Here is an 11,792-nt window from a genome sequence, read left to right as displayed (position 1 = left end):
CATTTCATGTCGAATTGGTGAAACTGGTCGGCTAATTATTTATAACATTCCAGGGGAGGACTACTGAGGGAGTTTGGGAGTTGCTTTAGGAACCTCAAAAATACGTTCATTTTCATCGGGGTGTTGCAAATATAAAAACACTAGATGTTGAAATTGAAAACAACGTACAATAAAACACAAAAATGTGTTCATTTACATATGTCTAAGTATAATATTATGAAATGTATTCCTTTAAATGGGGTTTAATTTGACCATATCTGAGTTCAAATGTTACATATTGTGACTTTAAAAGCAGATCCAGGAAGTTGCGGCGATCGATACGCTGCACGTGGCTGTCGTGAGCGAGCCCTATTTGCTCTCCTTGCCCCCGGGCGAGTCCACAGAGCCACACTCGGGCGTGATGTACGTCGCTGCCCGTTAACGATGCCCTGTTCGCCCTGTTCGCCATGCGTGAAAACGGATGACCGTCACAGGACGTCTGCTGGAGTGGATTGGGCGGGCGCGGGCCACGCTGCTTGCCGTCATAAGCACAAAGGCTGACGAGAAGTTCTCACACGTTGCACTCCGATTTATTCGCTTCTGGGTTGAGTGTCAACCAGTATTATTGGCACACACAAAAAGAGAGAAGAAAAACTAATTTGGTGATTTTAATGAGATGACTAAGACGAACAAATTGTTACGACAAGAGTGCCCCGAAGTGACTTTGGATGTATAGGCACAGCTAGTGCTCATTAGCGTCCTTGTCGTGCTGAGACATACACGAAAGATAAATGAATAAATACTGCGGTGCATTGACAGTGGAAGAAGATTACATAATTTTACAAGCGATGATACATTTGTCAACGGAAAGTTTCTGCCGGAGTCATAAATAGAAAAATGGGTGAGCAATGCAGGCAGGCGGCTTGCATATGTAAATGTCCTTGTGAGCAAAGCGTAATGGAAATGCGCATCGCCGAGAAATGGTGTTGACAAATATCACCTTAAACGGTTTCACATAATTATTATTAAGAATAATAATAACAATAATTATATTATAATTCTTATTTACCAAACACTTGTGCAGGCTTCAGACAAAGCGGACCGGAACCGACAACCGTTTCTTCTAAGCCTGTTGACCAAGACAGTCACTCTCTGGTCACGAGCCCGCGGTCTTGCTTGGACAGCTTGAAATAGCAACAGTGAAAATGAAATGTCGATCCTGGTGTTATTCAATATGCTACTTCCTGAGTTGCGTGGGATGGTGAAAGCTTCCACAAGTTTTTGGAACAGATTGCTCCCAGCAAACAGTTGCTGCTTAGAGATTGTGCCCCCCCCCCTCCCTCATACACACACACCTTTTTAGCCTTAAAATATTCCAGTCACATTCTAATTAACTGGAGATAAATAGAGTTGTTTGCGGTTTGCACGCCTACCTAACTACCGCACTGTCAAACAGTCAAGACAGATTGCGTCATCATATTCTGATTGACAGGTGAGATTGGCGGAAATGCTGTAGGGTTGAAGCTTGTAGACCACTTCGCAAGTTACTTGAAAATCGACAAAGAACACCTTTTACAGATATAAAGTGTTCCTGACGTACAACCATCATCCATGAAGGGGGATGGCTAGCGTAAATTGGCGCTCGAAAAATCATCAACATATTCTGATTCGCCCTTATACTAAAGAACGGGATTAGGATAGGGTTAGGATTTGTGTTTCGATTAAGTTTAGAGAGGTTTGGTTTAAGGTTTATTTTATCCTCGGATTGGTAGTTAAATTAATGCAGAGCTAGCGTTGCAACAATTAATCGATTAATCCATAACTAACGTGTTGGAAGTTTAAAAAAAATAAAATAATCGACACATTCATCTGTGATTAGAATATTCCCGCGTTCCAGCCCTAATAAATACATATACATCATATCAAAGTAAGTACGAAAGCAGTATCAAACATTTTCAGTGTACGTAATTTCACGTCCTATTTAATAAAGCGTGCCCATTTTTATATTTCTAAAGGCAGAATTTTTGATACAGCGTCTCTTTAGATGAAAGGCACCCTTCATTTGATAGACCACTGACCCTCGTTACGGTCACAGCTGACTTTGGGCGAGAGGTACGGTACCCACTTGTCTGAGGGCGCATTTACACTGAAATCCATTTGCACGCACATTTACATCTCCTGTAAGAACACTTTTTGGAATGTTGGAGGAAACCGAAATCCAGAGAGAATACCCGTGCAAGCTCCGGTGAGGACTTGCAAAATCCACACAGTTAAGTCGGAGCCGAGATTCAAACCGCCAACCTACAAACCGTGAGGGTAATGTGTGAACCACAGACATGTCCACTTTGGGTGGTTTGCAAATGCAAAAACCAAAACTAAACCAAAATAAATAAGTGAGAACGTGACGCAAGGAAGACAAGCTTTGATATAAAGCGAAGCAACAGTACTATTAGAGGCTGCAACCCCCCTTCCAGATGGGGGTGGGGGGGGGGGACTATTGGGGAGGGGACTATTGATTTTCTCTTTAATATGAAATGTGGAGCTACACCTCCCTGTGTGGTCCAAGGATAATGGCTTGATGGAGTGTGTGTATTATTTGCTCAGGTTCCTCTCGAAGATCGGCGCTAAATCTCCGCGTGGAACTCTGTGCGCAAGGCACGTCCAGAATACATAATCCCTCCCATGCTTGGGAGTCTTATATTACATGCTCGGGTGAATGTTGGATTTTTATGGTCACTCGGTGCATGGTGCTCTTTCTTGGTGCAGATGGCTTGGAGGGATAAAGTCTGCTCCAGTGTCAGGAGAGCGGGGGCACAGTTCTTCCGTGTGATAAATACTGCTCCCATGCTGTGATTATGCTGGCCCTTTGCGGTATGGAGTCATAACGGCCCTCGAGCAAACACATGTGACGGGCCAAATAGCTCAGCTTGATTTATTTATTTATTTTTAAATTCCGTTCCTCCTCATTTGGGTCGTGGGTGAGTTGGAGAGTATTCGAGCCGCCTTTTGACACCCTGGACCGGTCGTGTACATTTGGTGGTGGTGAGTTTGGCACACAGTTAGAAGTTGAATTTTGTTAATGACATTCTGAGCTTTTACGACACCGGGGTCTCTCATGTGTGTTTGTGTCATACAAAGTCAGTGTCTCTGAGAAAAGACAAGTTGATTATGGCCTTTAACTCATTCACTCCCAAAGACGTTTTTAAACGTCTTTTCAGACTTGGTCCAGAATTGGCTGGTACTGAATGAGTTAAGCACGAGCTGTGGGGACTTCTCATACGTGGGCTGAGACTTTGATGCGTCCGCTAACTGTCCATATCTGTGAGTGTGTATGGTTGTGTCCTGCAATTGACGTAGGACCATTCCAGGGCGTATCCAACTTCTTGCCCAAAGTCAGCAGCGATAGGCCCCATTTACCCGCGAACTGGATGTGGCGACAATATGACAACTATTTTGCTAATGTCTTCATCCTTTAGAAACCAATCGGATTGTTTTGATGGCGTCCCTCTACTGCTCGGAGCCACAAACATATTTTATCTTTATGGTGGATGTTATTCCTCAAGGGTGGTGGGGGCGGGGATAGAATGAGTCTTGTTTAGTATGTTTATGTCCAAAGGGGGAATTCTCTTCATGTTGTGTTCTCAGCCTTCGTAACGACTGATTTGGTTTTGTTTTTTGTTTTTGAAGTTGAAAATTCTCTCGGCTGGCTTTCTTTCACTTGGGTTTTGCTCATAATTTGCCATTAATTAATGGAAGGTCTGATGGGGTTTTTTTTCTTTTCATAATTAATTTTCCCAGTTCTGTTGGAGGCAGGAAAAGCAATGCTTTGAGGTGCGTGAAGCAACGTCAAGTTCTCTGCCGGACGAATGCCTGTGCCATTTTCATGTGAGATGCACAACCGCATATTATGGCTTCAACTTACAAACTCAACTAAATACTGTCAAGCCACCATTAATTTCCCATTACAATTCTTCTCTTTGTGTTGCATGAGTCCTAACAAGGAGGGACCTTACTTAAGTCACTTTAAATTTGCCATCAATATGATACTGTCTTTGAGATACCCCCTAAAAGAAGCAAAACACTTTCTGGTGCATCAAGGCTGGGTATCCCATTTTTCATCATGTGGCAAACAGTCCCATTTTGTCTTGAACAGAATAGAAAATAGATTCCCGAAAAAATGTGGAAAAAAATTGGGAAGCACGCTCTCTCTATGTTTCTAAGTTAGCAGGCTACTTCCAAGTTCACAGAGAATGACCGAACATGTCGTGACTGTAATATTTAGCAGACGCAGAGGAAGTAACATACCCAGACTTTGCAAAATGGCCTGAGAGTGAGAGGGAGCGTTTTAAAGTTTTGTAGCAATTGATCATGTCGTTTTTTTTTTGTTGTTTTTTTTGTTTGTTTTTTACATAACGCTTGTACAACGAACAGACGAGCCAACAAACAGTAATGAAATCGATATATTGCGCCTGAGGCATCTCTTCAAGGCGAGCGGCCGACCTGTGACCTTTCATTTCAAGCTCAAGCAGAAAAGTTCAGCTGAGGGCTGGATTCTTATTTACTGTACAGCGTGATTTTCATCTTAAACAGAAAAGCTTGAAATGGGCCACTTTTAGCAATTTATGACATTTACATTGGAAGAAGGAACGAAAGCATTTTAGAAGTGTGTGGTGCAAGCGAGCTCCTCAAGAAGAAGACTCAAGAAGGAATTACAATTGTGGGGTGGTTCTTTTACGAGATCTTTTTTTACCCTGCGAAGCAAGAGATCTTTGAAATGGGCCCATCGTGCCGAATGACGCTTGGAGCCAGAATTTGGACTCAAATAGTCAGATCCCTGATATGAGAATTAGTTGTTTCACCTAGAATGGTTCTCAAGACACTTTTACGCGACCTATTAAAGCCAATCGGAGGATGAGGTCGAGCCAGCGGTTTCATGGCGTCCTAAGTAGCATCAGAAGCGGGATAGCACTTGTGTTTGAGTTAATGCATGCCATGACTTATTCTGTTATATGAATGGAAAATGATGGCTCTGCGGGTTAATTACAGACTTTTTGCCATGCAGTGGAAGAGCATTTCTGTGTAGCATAGGCATTCACTATATGTCGTTGACATCGCAAGATTAACAAAAATACATTATTTGTAGTTAATAAATAATACTTTTTGGACCAACTAAGTGAAATGATCCAATTTGATGATGTGAACAACCATTCATTGTCACAAGCACAACTGGGGACAATTAAGAATGTTTCATTCATCTGCCACACATATTTTTGGAAACTGGAGTACTCGGAGAAAACCCGCACGGGCTCGGGAAGAACATGCAAACTCCACACAAGAAGGCCAAAGCCAGAATCGAGCCCTGCACCTCTGCACTGTGAGGCCAATGCGCTAACCTGTCAACCACCGGGCCGCTCCACAGCAAAAATGTAAGCACAAAACACTTCAATTCTGGTTCTGATAAAGAATGGGCATTTGATTACACATTCTTGATGAACTATGGATAATCTTTTTCATACCTAAAATATTTTGAAAGAATGGGAGGTTCTCTCTTTTTTTTCCATGTCGATTTCAGCGTCATCTTGCCCGCATGATTTGTCCCATGCCTCGGACATGGCTGCTTTTCCATTAGCTGATGTCACGTCCTTCTTTCAACAGCAACCTAGCGGAGAGTGAATCTCTGCTGGTTGCAGCCAAGTAGTCAACCCCATTAAGACTCGACAGCTTGTTCGACTCAATTCCACTCCAATTAACAGCCTTCTAGCAATCAATTAATCAAGATTTACAATCGATACTATTCCTCTCCAGTCCAACCTTGTGTCCTGCTTCGCACCATTATGGACAGCGGCATAAATATCGGGCGGGGACGTGCTCGGTTTATGCCGACGTTCCATTCTGATGGCAATGACGTGACCCTGAATTTGCACTATGACGGGATAGTAAATCACTAATCTCAGGAGTAGAGTCATCATGACGGTAAATATTTGCATGGAAAACATTTCTACACCATACTGTAAATTTAAAACAATTCATTTGAAAAAAACACTGAGTCCGTCAACAACAAAGTAGACCTTCTGATGGCACAGGACATGCTTGCATGCCCGCGTCACACTGACTTTATTCCGTTTTGAACTTCTGAACCCTGTCTAATGATGTACCATTATAAAGGGAGAATCGACTGTGATTAGTTCTTCCTTGACCAAAGCTCAACTGTCCCTGGAAACATGCGATAAAAGAGAAGAACACACACCACCACAAAGATAACCTCCTTGGCGGAGTTATAAAAAGCCTCAATGTGACTGTGCCTGTTTCCTCCATGTGTGAACTTGTTTCCTCAAGTGTCTCCTCCTTGCTTGCCAACATGTGTGTGTGTGTGTGTGTGTCTACCTGGAATCCTGGCATGTGTCCCGCCTCCTCCTCCTCCTCCTTAACGCCTCATCAACCACCAGTGGCTCTCCTTGTCAGAGTGCCACTACGCACGTGAGCCCGACTCTTCGGCCGCCCAGTTAAAGTGCTGTTATTAATGTTCTTCAGTGTTGCTGTTGTGCATTACACTCGAGTGTCTCTCTGGGCCCTCCACTTTTGTGTTTCACATGATAGCTCGTGTCGCTTGGGTTTGCTGCCAGGCCTAACGTCTTGGTTGAAGAGATGAAGACGCTGTGACGCAAAATAATAACATGAAACGGCTGCATCTACAGCTAGAGTTACAGTAAGTAGAGTGCAGATGTTGACCATTACAATAATTATAATAATGCACAGTATTCTTGTTTGTGTGTTATTGGCAGGTCACGTACAGGTTCGAAGATGAACACTTCACAGATGGACTGATAGAAATGTGCCATTTTTTATTCTGGGGTGAGGTGAGTAAATTCTTCATACTTTCTGGTTTATGCAATAACGGTTGGACGCTATTGCAGAATCTGGGCGGAGGGAACATTTCTATGTTGACTCCCGACGAAAAGTCTAATGAAAACAGTCGAGAATTGTATTGGTGTTTCGTTTCTTTTTGTTGGTTGGTTGGATACTACAACACAGGAATGGGCAGTCAGAATCTTACCACATTGTATTATGTGGCAGGGATGGAAATAAAAGTCCTCCAAAAAAAACCAGCAGAATTAGCAATTCTTTCTTCCATTCATATGTTCGTCATGACCGAGGACTATACGCATGGAAAAAAAAGGATACTAAGTAGATTCTGTTTACAGCAAAACGTCTTACAAAAAAAAAAAAAAAAAAAAAAAACCATTCACATTAAATCATCGACCCTGAATTGGTTGCCAGGCAATCGCAGGGCACACATAGACGAACAAGCATTCGCGGCCACACTCACAATCACACCCAGGCGTAATTTAAAGTGTTCCATTGACCTGCAACGCATGTTTTTGGAATGTGAGAGGAAGCCGGAATACCCGGAGAAAACCCACGCAGGCACGGGGGGAACATGCAAAACTCCACACAGGTAGGCCGGATCCGGAATCGAATTCAGCGCCTCTCCACTGTCAGGCCGGTGTGCTAATCAGTCGACTACCGTGCCGCCCCATGAAATCATAGACCACCAAATTGAGTTCGGTTGGCTACATTTACCCTGTGTTCCTGGTGGCCACAGCAGCTGCGATTCAGGCCACCATGGACAAAACGGGATAGTCATGACACAATGTGGGGAGACAGGATGAGCAGATGTGACAGGCCGTTATTGCCGCGGATGCCAGGCGAGATTTTTAAACTGTCATAAAACTTGCGGTCACAGCTTGAATGAGAAACCTATTCCGTACATGAACACTCTGAACTGTTCACCAGCCAGCCACAGGCAGGCCACATACAGACCAACAAGCATTCACACTCGCATTCGCATTAGAGGACAATTTGGAGTCTTGGCTCTCGGATGAAATCTCAAGCAAAAAGTAGTTCTCCAAGGACATCGGGGAAATGGCCCAGGCTTCAAAATGGCTGCTTCAAACCAAACTTTCTGTGTCTTATCAAACATGGCTACTTGAGACTTTTTTTTTTGTGGACCTACACATCAGAGAGATGCCGTTCAAATTTTATCTTGTGAAATGAAACTGGCTTTGCGGATGGATTTTCCCATAGGAACGCAACAATTGTGGGCTTTACATTACTAAAATGCGGTTTCATTATTGTCTTTGCATGCCACCGTAACCTACTGAGAGTTGCACACTGTTTAATATTTTGCTCTCCTTATTTTGCTACGCAGTCTTAGTTTTTTTTTTTTCTCCCCCTTCTAGCACGCACGGCCAACACTTTGCACCGTCCCGACTTGGCTCCATCTGCTCTGGCAGGCTGGCGACCTTTGGCAAATGGAAGATGTTTTAAATATTAATAGCTGCAATTGGAGACGTTTAACAAAGAAAGCAAGTTTGAGCATTTTATAGAAACAGTTAACTTCAATGTCCTGCAGGCTCTTTAAAAAAAAAAAAAAAAGAGGCGCTGGAAGAAAGCGCAAGACTTTAATTATTAATGTTATAATGTGCCTTTCCCAAGGCAATGTGCCAGGTTTCGTAGCACAAATGTAAATTCAGACGGGATAGCATTCCTATTCATGCAAGTGTGCCTCCAAAAAAAGGTGAATGCTGAGAGATAACCGGCACAAATGCTGAGAGACACCTATAGCCAGTAATACTGTATACTGGAAATAATTTGCATCTGAATGCTAAAAAACAAGTATTTTCAATTTGTGAATGGTGGGAGATGAATACTGATGCCGATTCTATACCGTGAATGCTGAAAAAGATGCACAGGCTATTGTGCATCAAAACATTGAACACGTCAAAGTTCAGAGACAAGCGTTGACGCCAGTTATTTATTTAGTTTATTTTTTACACATCGACAATAATGCAATAATGTTGGACATCATTTGTATCTGAATGCCGAGACATAAAAAATTCACACTAACGCTGTTTATTAAAACATGCCACTCCGTAACTGCTGTGAGACGAGCATTGTCAGTAATGATGAGTGCTGGAAATGATTTGGATGTGAATGCCAAATAAGACACTGTGACACTAATGTTTTTGCATGGCAAAAATAACGTTTGTATATAGTGAGATATCATGTTGATAATAAATATCGGTCAAGAATTCACATTCAGGGTAGTTGGCACTTAAATTTGTGTTATTTTGTGAATGCTAATAGAGGAGCATCCCCTCGAATGCAATTGTGTTTTGAGATTTTTGAATGGCGACTATGATCTCTGCAGATACAGTGCTTTAGCTGGCAAAGTCCGGTAGAGTCTGGATCAAATCCTGTACAGCAAAAAAATAATAATAATAATCTGAGAAGATGTCAGGGAGTTTTGCATTGCTTCCCCCCAGTTTATGACTTCTACAGTCCAGAAGAACCTCGGCGAGCTAGTGAGGAGTCTGGGTAAAATGGCACAAATGTGAACCTGTGTGCTCTTGTGCCTCACCTTCAGCCTGCCACAGTGCAGGGGATGGAATGCGGTCTACCTCACATTGCTTCACTTTTATCCACACTGTCATGCGATCTGCAAAACAAAATATGGAACAGATAAATATTAAATACATTACACCTGACAATGCGTGTTACAAAGTGTCTGAAAAGATTATTTTGGAGACAAGAGGTTGGCTACCCACCCCAAAGACAATAATAAATAAATAAATCCATCTATCGATCGGTCGATCTAGTTAGCTAGCTCTCTTTCTCTCTCTCAATGTGTATATATATATATATATATATATATAGTATAGTGGCGAGAGGGAGTGTCGGAGTTACCTGCCGCTGAAATCAGGTTGGCAGGTGCTAATGTCATACAGATAAACTTCAGTGTTGACACTTCTTTTGCACATCCATTATAATTTAGATTTAGATTTTGACAGTTACAGGCCTCTTATCATTTATTTCTGAGCATTGTGGCTCAGTACTCTCATGAATTATCGAAGGGAATTCTAATTTCTAGTTGCATGTGAAGATCTACAATGCAAAAAAAAAGGGAGGGGGGCGGGGTATTCATTCTAAATTGATTCACAAAGTGTGAGCCAAACTGTTGATGAGGTCGAACTTTTCACATGGCGGGGGATGGGGGGGGGGTGTAACTGCATCATTAACATGCCAGTGGGAAGTTAATTACAGCAAATGATACAAGTAAATATGGCACTTATTGGCCCAGGTTGGAAGGAGACATCTGGCCTTCGTCGGCGCTCAAGTCCCTGTGATCGCGCCACCTCCACCAGAAGAACATGGCTACAATCATTGCAATAATCAATGTCTCGAATCCCATATGCGCTTGTAAAAGTGTGTCTTCCAAAATTCCACCAGGGCACTGTTCTCGCTTTGTTTACACCGTGATAAACCCGATGAGTACTCGTAAAATAAACTAAGCTGGGCGGGGACTGGGACTTGTGGGAAAGGTGTGGGGGGTATTTACAACTGCATTTGGAGACTTAAAGGTTCAAGTCCCCGGAAGAATTAAGAGATAAAAGTTTTTATTTGACAGGGCTAATGGCTTCTCAGGGTGAGCCATGCCTGAGAGATGATAGAGAACAATCAAACAAAACAAAAAAAGAAGAAAAACAAGGACACTTTTACAGCTCTCGGGCGCCCCCACATTTGTTGACAGATACAGGAAGAGCCACCAACTTGGGACCAAAAGACCTTGAAGAGATGAAAATGTCCCAATCTAAAGAGAGCTTTTTCACCTCACCGTTTTGACCGAAAAAGAAATTCAACCATTGAAATAAAATTGTGGTTCGGAAGCATAACTACGCAACGTGAATCGTTGTCATCTGAAGGCAGTCAGCAGTGATAATGGGGAACACGGTTGACTCAAACCTTCCACGCGAGACAAAGAGAAATGGGCTTTCCGTGCTACATTACGTTGTGTTATATTGTTACGTTGTTTCGCGTTACGTTGTGTCGCGTTACGTTGTGTCGCGTTACGTTGTGACCCTTGTTGTGATCCGTTGTTGCTGTTTGATAATGTAGCTTGTTTTGAAGTGTTTTTCCGCCATTTTGTATTGTATTGTGCAGTGGAAAATTGCTGATATATTACATTTATTTATATATATATATATATATATATATATATATATATATATATATATATATATACACACGCACACGTTATGCAGTGAAATTTTAAGTTCTCCTTCATCTGGCTTGTAGCACAATAAGATGTTGAAGTCATGGTTACCTTAGTGGGTCCTGGATCCGGGCCAGGACTAGTCGTGTTCCATCAGCACTATTTGGGACACACATTCACTTAGTGGCAGGAGGTACATGCGGTTTACACAGTGTGAGATCTAAACGGTGATTTTTAATAAGATGTGTACTTAGTTGCTGTTCTAATTAGCATTACGTACAAGCCCGGCTAATGTTCATTTGAGTTGACATTGCTTATATAATTTAGGATAACAGGTTTTAATAAAATCCCCTCTTCATGCTTCATTTCCACTGATCACCAGCTGCCGGGTCAATTGAATAATTAAGGATTTAATTAAGCTTCAGCGTGGATCACAGTCTTCCGGCGCAGTCCAGCCTGGTACGCCAGAATACCAGAGCCCAAATCAAATAGGCGCCGGGCCAGAATTTTAAGACGGGCAGTCGCGCAACCGGTGAATCTCGGAATCCTCCCGTTCCACCTCACATATTCGGTGTCATTTTTGCACTTCGGATTCCAAAGCAATCCTCTGAGGTATGCGGCATTTCAGGACGTCTCATCCTTTTTGGTGTGTGCCGCTCATCATTGCGAGCATGTAATACAATACCTCCCATCGACTTATTGGAGAGCAGCTCCTGCCTGCGCTGAGTCGGCCGTGTAGCGCCGGCTAATTTCACCAAAT

At 42.6% G+C, this 11,792-nt stretch overlaps 1 long non-coding RNA gene across 1 annotated transcript; it reads left to right on the top strand.

Moving 5' to 3' along the window:
- Window positions 1–3,590: 3,590 nt before the first annotated feature.
- LOC147207823 (uncharacterized) lies at window positions 3,591–9,075 on the top strand. Its single transcript, XR_015100480.1, has 3 exons — window positions 3,591–6,685; window positions 6,762–6,836; window positions 8,220–9,075. It is a non-coding gene; the product is annotated as an uncharacterized LOC147207823 (long non-coding RNA).
- Window positions 9,076–11,792: the final 2,717 nt, after the last annotated feature.

The sequence above is a fragment of the Hippocampus guttulatus genome, chromosome 3 (genome assembly GCF_054856545.1).
Source record: "Hippocampus guttulatus isolate MCC_2025c chromosome 3, RoL_Hgut_1.0, whole genome shotgun sequence".
Taxonomy (NCBI): domain Eukaryota; kingdom Metazoa; phylum Chordata; class Actinopteri; order Syngnathiformes; family Syngnathidae; genus Hippocampus; species Hippocampus guttulatus.
The sequence above is the reverse complement of the archived record's forward strand: the minus strand, read 5'-3'. Positions and strand labels throughout refer to the sequence as shown.